At 38.9% G+C, this 13,087-nt stretch overlaps 1 pseudogene; it reads left to right on the top strand.

Annotated features, from left to right (window-relative positions):
* The window catches only part of LOC126014326 (TATA-binding protein-associated factor 2N-like), a 29,153-nt pseudogene extending 17,048 nt beyond the window's left edge, over positions 1-12,105 (top strand).
* The last annotated feature ends 982 nt before the right edge of the window (positions 12,106-13,087 follow it).

Below are 13,087 nucleotides of genomic sequence, written 5' to 3' on the forward strand. Positions count from 1 at the left end.
GAGAGTGACACAGAATAGTCTCACTCATCTATGGGTTGTAAGAAAAATAAAAGTCATTTTTGCAACAATCCTCAGAGACAATGAGAGGAGAGCTTGAACTTTCAGCTCACTTCATGAAGCTCACACAAAGAGTGGTGAGTGCAGTTATAGAAATAACTACACAGAGAACTACCATAATCATGTGACTGAATGAGGGAACTGGAAAGCCTGTCTGGAGTACAGGTAGGGTTGGGGTGGGATGGAGGGAGATTTGGGACATTGGTGATGGGAATGTTTCACTGGTGAAGGGGGTGTTCTTTACATGACTAAAACCTAATCACAATCATAAATGTAATCAAGATGTTTAAATAAAGGAAAAAAACTAGCAATCAATACATCTTAGTTTAAAGAAAAGTAGTGTGATTAAAAAAAAAAAAAAGAACATCATTACAGAAAAACTCCCAGAGATAAAGACTGCATGCAACCAAATTCTGCATGCCTGAAGAGTACCAGCTAGAAGAGACCCAAAAAAAAATACCAAAACACATCCTAGTCACAGTGACGAATCCCTCAAATAGGGATAGACTATTGAAAGCAGCAAGATCAAAAATGGAAATTATATTCTAAGGAGCATTTTTAATATTTAGAGCAGATATGTCACAAGAAACCCCCAAGGGCAGAAGGCAATGGTCAGATATAGTGACAAAACTCAATGAAATAAATGCTTCACCTAGAATACTACGCCCAGCCAGACTCACTTTCAGATTTGAAGGAAGTATACATGACTTAATGGATATACAACAGCTCAAAAACTTTACAAACTCAAAACCAGTCCTAAAAAAAAGCTGAAAGGTTTACTTTAAGGAAATAAATACCAACAAATATGCCAAACATCTAAACAAAGATGACACTCATTCCTGAAGCTGGAATGAGTTTCAGCATGCCTATATTGGTATATAAGACGACCCCCGACTTTTAAGAAGTTTTTCATGGGTTAAAAAGTTGGAATATGGAGAAGAGACCCAGAAGGAAGAGAAAGAGAACAATAAAAAGGAAATTGTACCAGAAATACAGGAAACTAGAATCCTGGAGCACACATTTAGTGGAAGCTGGATATGCAGAAGGAACAGAATGATTGCCAGGGCAGCAAGCTGAAGCAAAAAGGGAGATGAAATAGCCCCATGTATAATTCCCAAAGATGGACTACATACTGGCCCATAAAACATATCTCCATAAAATCAAGAGAACAGAAAATGTACAAAATAACTTCTCAGCTCATGATGCACTGAAATTAGAAGTTAATTGCAATCAAACATAGGGGGAAAAACTTTAACAAATGGAAATTAACTAGATCACTACTGAACAACCAGAGGGTCAGAGACTAAATCACAGAGGAACACAAAATATACCTGGAAACCAACAAGAATGAAGACAAAAATTATCATAATTTGTGGGACACAGCAAAAGTAGTACTAAGGTCACAGCTTAAAGAATTGGAAAATGATGAATAAAATAAATAAAAAATAAGCAGACAGAAGGAAATAATAAAGCTTAGAGCCTTAATTAATGAATTATAAATCCAAAATACAATCCAAAATATAAACAAAATATAATTTGTTTGAAATAAAGTTTATTTGAAATTAAAAGGGGGATGTCATTACAGATACTAAATAAATTCAATGGGTAATGAGAAATTACTTTGAGAAACTCTGCCACAAAACAAGAGAACCTGGAAGAAATGGACTAAAATCTAATTAAGTTCTTGGACTAACATAACTAACCAAGGTTGAACCAAGATGAACTAAAATATATGAACAAACTATTACTATTGAGGAAATTAAATGATAATCAAAAGTCTTCCCAAAACAGAGACTCAGGCCCAAATAGATTCACTAGTGAATTCTTTCAAACCTTTAGAGAGAATATACTGTCAATCCATTTTAACAAAATTCTAGTTAATAGAATTCAATTTTTCATCAAGGTTACACAACATAACCAAGTAGAATTTATTTTACAAGGATGGTTTAACATACACAAGTCAATCAATGTAATAAACCATATTAACAAAAGAAAAAAATAAAAATCATATGATTATATAGTTAAATGCAGAGAAAGCACTTTATAAAGATCAAGAGCCATTCATAACAAAAACTGAACAAGATGGGAAATGGAAGGAATTTTTATCAATATAGTCAAGGATATTTATGATGAGCCCATGAAAAATATAAAACTCAATAAATAAAACTGAAATCTTTTCCTCTAAAATCTGGTAAAACACAAGGCTGCCCTATCCACTCCTATTCAACAGACAACTGGAAGTACACAAAATAGCAATTAGTTAAAAATAAAAAGTTATAGAGACTGGAGCAATAGCACAGTGGTAGGGCATTTGCTTTGCCCGCATCTAAACCAGGAAGGAATGTGGTTCAATTTCCCAGCATTCTATATGGTTCTCTGAGCCAGGAGATATTTCTGAGTTCAGAGTCAGGAGTAACCCTGAGTGTCACCGGGTGTGGACCAAAAACCAAAAAAAATAAAAATAAAATAAATAAAAAGGTATAAAGGGCATCCAGATAAAAAAAAGAAGAAGTCAAGATCTCACTACTTACAGATGACATGACACTATGTTTAGAAAATCCTACAGACTACCAAAAAGTTTCTAGAAACAATAGATTTATATAGCAAACTTGCAGGCTACAAAATTAACACATAAAAATCCATGACCTTTCTATATAATAAAGAGAAGAAAGAGACATTGCCAAAAAAATTTCCATTCACAATTGTGCCAAACTATTGTGAAATTCAAGTATATTGAAGTCAACTTAACTGAAGAGTGAGAGGCCAGTACATAGAAAACTCCAAAATGCTGCTTCAAAAAGACACAAATAAATGGAGGCATATAACCTCTTCATGGATTTGGAGGTTTAACATCATGAAAATGGCAATACTCCTCAAAGCATTGTACAGATTTAATGAAATCTCTCTAGAATACACATGACACTTTTAATAAGTAGATCACACACTCCTGAAGTTTATTTGGAACAATAAATGTCTATGAATAGCTAAAGCAATCCTTAGGGAAAAGATGTTAATCATTACTTTCCCAAACTTTAAATTGTATTATAGAAGAGTAGTCATTAAAACAGCAAAATACTGGAATAAAAATAGACCCACATATCAATCAATCTAATAGACTTGATTATTCAGAGAATGACCCTAAAACATAAAATCAATTAATATATGATAAAGGGTTAAGAAACACATGGAGCAAAGAAAGCATCTTCAACAAGTGGTGTTAGAACTACTGGTCAACCACATGCAAACCAGTGAGCTCAGAGCTCTCTTCAATACCATGCACAAAGGTGAAATCAAATGTATTAAAGACCTTGATGACAAATATGAAAGTATAAGGTATATAGAAGAAAATGTAGGCAAAACACTCCATGACACTGAGACAAAAGGTGTCTTCAAGTAGGAAACAGCACCGTCCAAACAAGTAGAAACAAAGATAAAGAAATGGAACTATATAAACTAAGAAACTTCTGCACTTCAAAGAAAATAGTCATGATGCTTTAAAAGCTACCCATGCAATGGGAGAAACTATTTCACCAATATCCTTCTTATAAGAAGCCAATATTTAATATGCAAGGTACTGACAGATCTTAACAAGAAAAAATATAATTCCATCCAAAAATAGGGAGAAAAATTAAAGGACTTTTTCTCAAAGAAAAAAATACAGGTCGCCAAAAGGCTCATTAAAAAAGAGAGTTGGGTGCGTTGGTGATGGGAATGTTGCACTGGTGAAGGGAGGTGTTCTTTTTATGACTGAAACCCAATTAAAATCATGTTTGTAAATACGGTGTTTAAATAATGATTTTATCTATCAGAAAAGAATTATAGTAAGAACTCAAATGCTTTTTGAATGAGTGAAAAAATCCATATCACTAATAATTAGGGAGATGCAAATCAAAAAATAATGAGATATCTTACACTACGTTCCTGCACACATCACAAAAAATAACTACTAGTGCTGTCATGTCTGCTGGTAGAAAAAGATTCTCATTCATTGCTGTTGGGAATACCATCTAATTCAGCCTTTCTGAAAAACAATATGGATATTTCTAAAAAAAATTGAAAATTGAACTCCCATATTATCCAGCGATACCATTTTAGGAATATCACTAGGCACACAAAAACACAATATCTACTCTATTTATTCCATAACAATATACTGCTATTTACAGTAGTTAGTATCTGGAAACAACCTAGGTGACCCACAACAGATGAGTGGCTAAAGAAAATGAAGTACATCTACATGATGGAAGAGTATGCAGCTCTTAGGAATAATAAAGTCATAAATTTTTCCTCTACATGGATAGACATGGAGACTATTATGCTGTGTGAAGTGATTCAGAGGAAGAGAGATAAACAAGAAAAGTCTCACTTATCTGTGGGATTAAAGAAAAATAAAAGATAGGGCCAGAAAGATAGTGTGAAGGTAAGGTGTTTGCCTTGCATGTAGAAGGTTGGTGGTTCGAATCCTGGCATCCCATATGGTCCCTGAGCCTGCCAGGAGAGATTTCTGTGCATAGAGCCAGGAGTAACCCCTGAACACTGCCAGGTGTGACCCAACCCCCCCAAATAAAAATAAAAAACAATATGTAATTAATATCCAGATACAATAGAGATGAGCCTGGGAAATCCAGCTCATAATATGAAACGTTCACAAAGGGCGGTGAGTGAAGCTAGATCACTCACAGTTATAACTGCACTCATTACTATCATGACAATTATAATAAGAGAAGCAGAATTTCTTTCCCAGAGACAGGCGGGAGGTGGGGTTTGTATAATGGAGAAATTGTTGGTGGGAAAGTTGCACAGTTGAATGGCCAGGTGCATTTTATGACTGAAACCCAACTATGAACATTTCCGTAACCATGGTGCTTAAGTAATGAAATTTAAAAAAATATATACCCCCATTACCTCCTACTCTTGCCCATTGCCATGGATAAATTAGTCAGATACAATAAAAACCCAAATGACACCCAAGGTTTTAAGTGTAGTCTACAGAAATCAGCATCCCAGCCTCTCTGAAATAGAACAAAGGAAAACCAAGTGCAGAGAAAAGTACAGAAACTGTTGAGGGAAAACAGGCCCAGAATCAGTTCAGAACTCAAATAACTGAATAGAAATGAAGTACCTAGGGGCCGGGAAGGTGGCGCTAGAGGTAAGGTGTCTGCCTTACAAGCGCTAGCCAAGGAACGGACCTCGGTTCGATCCCCCGGCGTCCCATATGGTCCCCCCAAGCCAGGGGCGATTTCTGAGCACATAGCCAGGAGTAACCCCTGAGCGTCAAACGGGTGTGGCCCAAAAACCAAAAAAAAAAAAAAAGAAAGAAATGAAGTACCTAAATCAACGTTCTTGTTCAACCTGTCTTAGTCAAGAAGTCTTGTTGGCCATTGTATTTGTTTCCAATGGTGGGAAAGTCCCAGAGACAACACAATGAAACACATGTAATTGAAAGTATCTCCTATTCTTTGCACTTCATTAAATGAAAAGTTCTCTCCCTGCTGACATTTTAGTTACCGTAGAATGGTTTTATTTCCCAGTGAACACAAATATAACCATTTTAACAAAGTAATAAACCCTATAATTCTTAGGGATAGTTCACATTTAATACTGACAGATTCTTAATGTTATTAGCTAGTTTAGCTGCTCTTAAAGTGAAATGATCTTATTTTTTCTTCCTTTTTTTTTTTTTTTTTTTTTTTTTTGGTTTTTTGGCCACACCTGCTGATGCTTAGAGGTTACTCCTGGCTGTGCACTCAGAAATCATTCCTGGCTTGGGGAACCATTCTTTCTTTTTAAAATAACTCTTGTGCATTTTTATTTTTCCTGCTAATCCAGGGGTGGAGAATATGTGGCTCTCAAGCCACATGCTGCTCCCAGCCAAAATGAATGTGGCTCTCTGCCTCTTGTCATTCTTTTGTAAACTGTGGCTCTTTGCCAAGTTTGGATTTTGTTCTGCTGCTTCTGTGGAGGGACCTTGAAGGAGAGATCTCCAAGCACGTAGTACCTCCCGCCTCCAGGCTGCGTCATCCTGTCTCCCATCCCTCAGAAACAACTGCACGGGTCAGTGAGCCCAGGGGGACCCGTGTGTCACATGTTGTGTCACATCTTGCCGTTAGTTCTTAGTATGGAGGAAGCAGCACACCCTCACCATCACTGCAGAATTTTTACCCTCACTCAAAATGGAAAAATGCAATCTGTGTTTAATATATAATTGTTAAAATTATATGCTTTTGTGTGAGTGTTTGTCTATTTTGGCAGGCCACTACGTGGTGTGGCTCTCTGACTCTCACAGTTTAAAATTTTGATTCTTTGTGTCAAACTTGTTCGCCATCCCTGCTCTAATCCAAGGCACACTAGATAATGAATAAATAAAGGATTGGTAATAGAAGATGGATTATATATAAATGTACCTGAATTCTAAATAAGGGAAAGTTTCTTTTTGTTTGTGTCTTTTTTGTTTTTGTTTGTTTGTTTGTTGGGCCACACCCAGTGATGCTCGGGGTTACTCCTGGCTATACACTCAGAAATTGCTTCTGGCATGGAGGACCATGTGGGACGTGGATGATTGAACTGCAATCTGTCCTAGGTCAGCCACATGCAAGGCAAATGTCCTATTGCTGTGACACTGCTCTGGCACCTAAAAGAGTGATAGTTTTAACAATTTTTATGTGGCAGGAGGAAGCAAAGTTCTGTGGTTTGATACAGATCCATATATGTAAAACTATCTTCAAAATTAGTAAAAATTTTAAATCAAAGTATAATGATTTGATCAAAAACTTAGAAATGACTCATTCTTCATTGCAGGTGAAGAGAGTTTAAATACATTTTCTTTATTCAGATAATAAACTGTGAGCTCCACACATCATAATTCAACCCTGGGAAAAAGGGTCTGGAAGAGAATTCACTACAGGGAATAAGACAAACAATGCTGAGGAAGGTGAAACACTAAACAAGTGTTTTGGGGAGCTTTCAACCTTGTGGATTGAGAGAGCATTGTCTGCCAAAATCATATTTTTTATTGAGCACAAAACCCACCACCAGGCAGGGACTGTTAAGACAAAAGGCTTCTCTAGAAGTAGTCCCACTTAAGTTTATCTCTTTGTAAAGAGAGCAGGGAACAGGCAGAAATCCAGCTTTATTCAGCATGAAATAAGTTCTAAACCAACAATATCCTCCCTTTTCAGTTTACTGAACACAAAAATATAAGATTGGCCAGATAAACTGTGTTCTATTGTTCTCCACAACCAGCAGGAACCCCTACATAGGAGCCTTAAAAAGTGACCCTTATTTTGCATAAGCACAGTAAAATCTAGGAAATGAAAAGACAATCCTTTATTCTATATAAGAGAAGAATGACCTTTCCCAGGAAGCATACCAACCACAGGCTTCTGGCCAGTCTATAGTTTGCCTAACCCTACAGAGTCTTTCTTTTTTTTTTTTTTTTATTTAGCTTTTACATTTCTAGGGAAATATTTCATTTTATTTTTATTTTTTTTGGTTTTTGGGCCACACCCAGCTTTGCTCAGGGGTTACTCCTGGCTGTCTGCTCAGAAATAGCTCCTGGCAGGCACGGGGGACCATATGGGACACCGGGATTTGAACCAACCACCTTTGGTCCTGGGTCGGCTGCTTGCAAGGCAAACGCCGCTGTGCTATCTCTCCGGGCCCCAGAGTCTTTCTTTTAATCCTCAGAAAATTAAAGGTTCCCTTTCCTTCTTCTTCTCATTGGTGGCTATTGTAGTAAGGCATTGCACAGAGTTCTTGGGCTCCCACAAGTCCTCTGTCATTGCCAGGGCATCATGAAGCATGTGATTGCAATGCATTGCCAGAGTGGCTTGAAACATTCCCTTGGTTGTGTTGATGGGACCCGAAGTTTGAGGGTGTATGGTCAATCTTAGAGCAATTGAAACTTAAGGAAAGGCAAGAATATGGAAATGTTCAGGGTTTAGGGCCCACCTGCAACAAAAATTTTGGAATTCCTATCCCTAACAGATGGTAACTCATCTTTTTTCTTAAGATATCCACATTTTACTGAGTCTATGCCAGGAATCCTCAAACTTTTGAAGCAGAGGGCCATGTTCACTGTTCTTCAGACCATTGGAGGGTGGACTATAGTTTAAAAAAACTATAAAAATTAATTTTTATTTTATTTTATTTTTTCCTCAATATTTTTATTTATTTAAAGAAAATACATTACATAGTTGACATAACTGATAATAAAACATTTGTTTTAGGAAGACCAAAAGCAACATGATTTAAAAAACAGAAAATTGAAAGAAAAGCTAAAAAAAATGGAAGAGAAGGAAAGAATATTTTTCAAAAATTATTGAATCATAATGAATTCATTAAAGCAAGTTTAGTAAGCTCTCTTAAAAAGGATAAGAGTGAAAAAATACAGTAATAACTATGTGAGAGTGGCAAATGTTGTTTTTTGTATAGACCCAGCAAAATATGGGGAAAAATAGAGGAGAAAAAAAGCCTTGGCCTAAATACAAGGAGACCTTTTCCCTGAAGTTTTCTGGCATAAGACTGACTCTGCATTCCAGGCATACTAGGTTGTCTAACTCCTGAGTTATTCTCTGTGGTCCCAGTGAATTTTTTTTTACACATTAGCTGTTGTTGGTGTCAGGTTTCTGTTGTTAAAGATTCTGGTTTCTGTACATTTCTTTCATCAAAGTCAGGATCATGTGGATCTTCCTCTAGTTTCACCTCACCTTTAGATGTGAAGTGTCCTACTCTGCAAACATGTTGTTGCTGTTGCTGAATCATCTGGGTGTTAAGGAAACACTCTTTAAAATAAGTCAATGCCAGGGTAGTGGTAGGGTCTTCCCTGGTAGAGGTCTGCTTCCTGGTGATGTTGTAGACAATTGTGGTTGTTTCTGCAAATTGTCAATGGTTCAGGGATGTATGGACAATGCCAATTCTTCTGAGACCTGAAAAAAGTTATTATGCCAATCAATGTTCAGGGTGTAAGGCCTAACTGCATTACAAATTTGTTTTCATATCTCTATTAGAAAAGGACTGCGAGGTTTTCCAGGCAGCATTCTCCAGGGGAACTTCCGCAGCTTCTGCCCCTCCCCCGGCCATGTCTGCAATGTTTCCCAGGGCAGCATTCACCAGGGGACTTTCCGCTGCATCCGCTCTGCCCCTAACGGCATCTCCGAGGTCTCTGGCACCCCCCGCTGAGACAGACTAGGAACTACAGACGAGAGAGGTTTTTGGCAGAAGCCTGGAGTAGGCGGAGTTCCGCTGACTTCCAGGTAGGGGAGGATGGCAAAGGAGCCTAAAAACACTCTCAAACTAAAACGAACTTTCAGTATTTGTGTAAAAAATTCGATCCTAAATGACCTACTAAGAGATGAACTACACAATCCAAACCCCCGATTATAACAACCACTCTACACAACACAACTGCACAACAGCCCTCTCTGTCAATAATCTCCCTAAATGTTAACGGACTAAACTCTCCCATTAAACGACACATAGTAGAGAACTGGATTAAAAAACATAAACCGGACTTTTGCTGCCTGCAAGAAACACAACTACAATACAGGACAGGCAGAGGCTTAGAATGAAAGGATGGAAATCAATTTTCCAAGCCAATGGAAAACAAAAAAGAGCAGGGACAGCAATTCTTATATCAGACCAAATTCCATTCAACCTCGAGAAAGTGATCAGAGACAAAGAGGGTCACTACATACTAATCAGGGGAACAATAGATCAAGAGGTACTAACCCTGATCAATATTTATGCACCTAATGTAGAGTCAGCAAATATGTGAGGAAGTTGCTCACTAATCAGGAGAAACACAGAAAGGGAAATGTGATAATAGTAGGAGATTTTAATACTTCACTATCACCACTGGACAGATCCAGCAGACAGAAAAATAGAAAAGAAATAAGAGCCCTAAATGAAAAATTAGATGATCTAGGGCTAATAGACTTATATAGGGCCCTCCACCACAGAAAACAGAATACACATTCTTCTCAAGCCCTCATGGAACCTTCTCCAGAATAGACCATGTCTTAGGATACAAATCTAACCTATATAAGACCACAAATGTAAGGATCATTAGAAGCACCCTATCAGATCACTATGCAACAGAGGTCAAAATTACTGCAAGAAAAACAATGAAGAAAAACTAATACCTGGAGATTAAACAACATGCTGCTCAACAACAGCTGGATGAAAGAGCAACTCAAGGAATAAATAGATTCCTTGAGACAAACAATGAAGACAACTTGTCAAAATTTGTTGGACACAGCAAAAGCAGTAATTAGGGGGAAACAGCAATACAGGCTCTTACAAACCATTGAAAAAACAGGAATCCTCCACAACTCTAATATCACACTCATTCTCAAAGACACCACCAAGAAAGAAAACTACAGACCAATCTCACTAATGAACATGGATGCAAAGATACTCAACAAAATCTTAGCAAACAGAATCCAGCACTTCATCAACAAAGATTATACACCATGACCAAGTGGGTTTTATCCCAGGAATGCAAGGTTGGTTCAACATATGCAAATCAATCAACATCATAGATCACATCAACACAAGAAAGACAAAAAACACATGATCATATCAATCAATACAGAGAAGGCATTTGACAAAATCCAACACCCTTTCATGTTGAAAACACTCAGCAAAATAGGGTTAGAGGGAACCTTCCTCAAGATAGTTACAGCAATCTATGAAAAGCCCACAGCCAACATTATCCTTAATGGTGAAAAACTAGAAGCATTTCCACTAAGGTCTGGAACTAGGAAAGGCTGTCCACTTTCTCCACTCTTATTCAATATAATCTTAGGAGTCCTTGCAATCGCAATCAGACAAGAGAAGGGAATCAAAGGAATCCAAATTGGGAAAAAGGAATTCAAACAATCTCTTTTTTGCGAAGGATATGATGATATACATCAAAAACTCTAAAGAGTCCACAGTAAAACTCCTAGAAACTATTAACCATTACAGAAAAGTGGCTGGCTACAAAATCAATACACAAAAGACAGTAGCATTTCTCTATACAAATAACGAAGGTGAGGGAGAGATTAAAAATACAATTCCATTTAAAATAGTTTCAAAAATTATCAAGTACCTAGGAATCAATTGTACAAGGGAGGTGAAGGACCTATACCAGAAAAATTTCTAAACACTTCAGAAAGAAATTGAAGAGAATCTAAGGAAATGGAATAACATCCCATGCTCATGGGTAGGTAGAATCAACATAATCAAAATGACTACCCTACCCAAACTTCTATATAAATACAGTGCAATTCCCATCCAAATCCAGGCGTCATTCTTTCAAGACCTAGAACAAACAATCATAAAATTCATTGGAACCACAAAAGACCCAGGATAGCCAAACAGATACTGAAAACAAGAAGCTGGGTGGCATCTCTTTACCTAACCTGAAGCTATACTATAAAGCCATAGTGATCAAAAAAGCATGGTACTGGGGTCCTTTGCCTTCACCCCTCCCCTCGTCATGCCTGTGAGGTTTCTAGAGGCAGCAACAGGTGGGAGACCGTCCTTTGCCCTCGCCCCTTCCCCTGTCGCGTCTGTGAGGTATTCAGAGGTGGCACCAGGTGGAAGACCATCCTTTGCCTTCACCCCTCCCCCATCGCACCTGTGAAGTTTCAGAGGCAGCACCAAGTGGGAGACCGTCCTTTGCCTTCATCCCTCCCCTGTCGTGCCTGTGAGGTTCTAGTGGTGGCACCAGGTGGGAAACTGTCCTTTTCCCTTGCCCCTCCCCCTGTCGTGTTTGTGAGGTCTTCAGAGGTGGCACCAGGTGAGAGACCGTCCTTTGCCTTCACCCCTCCGCCTGTCGCATCTGTGAGGTCTTTAGAGGTGACACGAGGTGGGAGACCTTCCTTTGCCTTCGCCCCTCCCCTCGTCACGCCCCTCGCTCCTGTGAGGTTTCTAGAGGCGGCACCAGGTGGGAGACCATCCTTTGCCTCTGCCCCTCCCCCTGTCGCGTCTGTGAGGTTCCAGAGGCAGCACCAGGTGAGAGACTATCCTTTGCCTCCGCCCCTCCCCTTGTCGTGGCTGTGAGGTCTCCCGGGGCAGCAGTTGCCAAGGGACTTCCCGCTGCCTCTGCCCCTAGCGCCCCCAGCTGGAATGAGCTAGGAACCATAGAAGAGAGGGTTTTTCAACAGAGGACTGAAAGTGGCGGAGCTCCACTGACTTCAAGGTAGGGGAGGGCAAGGAGAGGTCAAAGGAGCCAGGCTCAAAAGCGCCCCCCACCACTGTGGCTCGGAGCAGTACTGCACTGGCTGGCAGCAAGAGCAGGGAACACTAACCAGGCTCCCGCTAGAGGGCACACTAGAGGCCAAACTTCAGCCAGTCCACCCAACAGTTCCACTCAGAGCTGCAATCCAGAGAAGGGACCCAGCCCCACATCTCAGGGAGCAAAAGCAGGCCAAAATCATAAGACACTGCTCTCCAAGTCACACCAATAAATATATAAAACCATGGGTAAACTGAGGAGGAACCTAACAGCCGGAGATACAGAGAGAAATCCTACTAAGTTCCCAAGTCCACCAAAATGCACATCTCCTGAGACTGGAAAAGGAAGACCTAGAAAGCTAAACAGACCAATCTACATCAGAGGAAATTGATGATGATGATGTAATTAAGAAACTCCCTAAGAACAAAAGTCTAGGCCCAGATGGATTTACAGGTGAATCCTATCGAACATTCTGAGAAGACTTACTGCCACTTTTCCACAGGCTCTTCCAAACCATTGAAAAAACAGGCATTCTTCACAACTCCTTTTATGAGGCTAATATCACACTCATTCCCAAAGATGACAAAGACACCACCAAGAAAGAAAACTACAACCAATCTCTCTAATGACCATAGATGCAAAGATACTCAACAAAATCTTAGCAAACCGAATCCAGCACTTCATCAAAAAGATCATACATCATGACCAAGTGGGTTTTATCCCAGGAATGCAAGGTTGGTTCAACATACGCAAATTAATCAACATCATACATCACATCAACAACAAAAAAATCAAAAGCCACATAAT

The sequence above is a fragment of the Suncus etruscus genome, chromosome 7, assembly GCF_024139225.1.
Source record: "Suncus etruscus isolate mSunEtr1 chromosome 7, mSunEtr1.pri.cur, whole genome shotgun sequence".
NCBI lineage: Eukaryota > Metazoa > Chordata > Mammalia > Eulipotyphla > Soricidae > Suncus > Suncus etruscus.